This window comes from Myotis brandtii, unplaced genomic scaffold (genome assembly GCF_000412655.1).
Source record: "Myotis brandtii unplaced genomic scaffold, ASM41265v1 scaffold191, whole genome shotgun sequence".
Classification (NCBI taxonomy): Eukaryota; Metazoa; Chordata; class Mammalia; order Chiroptera; family Vespertilionidae; genus Myotis; species Myotis brandtii.
The window spans coordinates 3754686-3755177 of NW_005357115.1; the positions used below are offsets into that span (position 1 = coordinate 3754686).

Below are 492 nucleotides of genomic sequence, written 5' to 3' on the forward strand. Positions count from 1 at the left end.
GGCGAGGCGGTTAAGCGGAGCTCCAGTGGCGCAATCGGTTAGCACGCGGTACTTATACAGCAGTGCTTGCAGAGCGATGCCGAGGTTGTGAGTTCGAGCCTCACCTGGAGCACGACCCTTTTGGGTGTCGGAGGGCCTCCTTTTATCCCTGCCCAGGAGAACAAGTTAGTCTCTCTTTAGCCCTCCCAGTTCCTGTCTCGGCCCCGAGCGCACGTACAGCTCAGTCGTTGGCAGGAAGCCGATCGCAATGGCGCTTCTAACCTGCTTTCCGAGCTACTTGCTCGCCCCGCGCAACACCCAGCTGCTCGGACCCGGGTTACTTACTGCTCCCTCCTAGTTCTCACCCTAGGCGTCTCCTTTCATGGCACCCACTCCCGGCTCAGCCCGGGGTGTGTGGCCCGGAGGTCCCGGGGCGCAGCACCCGTGATGGGGCCACGCCTAGGCATCGAGTTAGAAAATCCCCGGCGCCCCACTCCACCCGGCGTGCCGAGC

The 492-nt window shown here is 63.0% G+C and overlaps 1 non-coding gene across 1 annotated transcript; it reads left to right on the plus strand.

The window, feature by feature from the left end:
• The first annotated feature begins 19 nt into the window (after positions 1-19).
• On the plus strand, positions 20-112 carry TRNAI-UAU. The gene is given in 2 exon segments: positions 20-57; positions 77-112. It is a non-coding gene; the product is annotated as a tRNA-Ile (tRNA).
• The last annotated feature ends 380 nt before the right edge of the window (positions 113-492 follow it).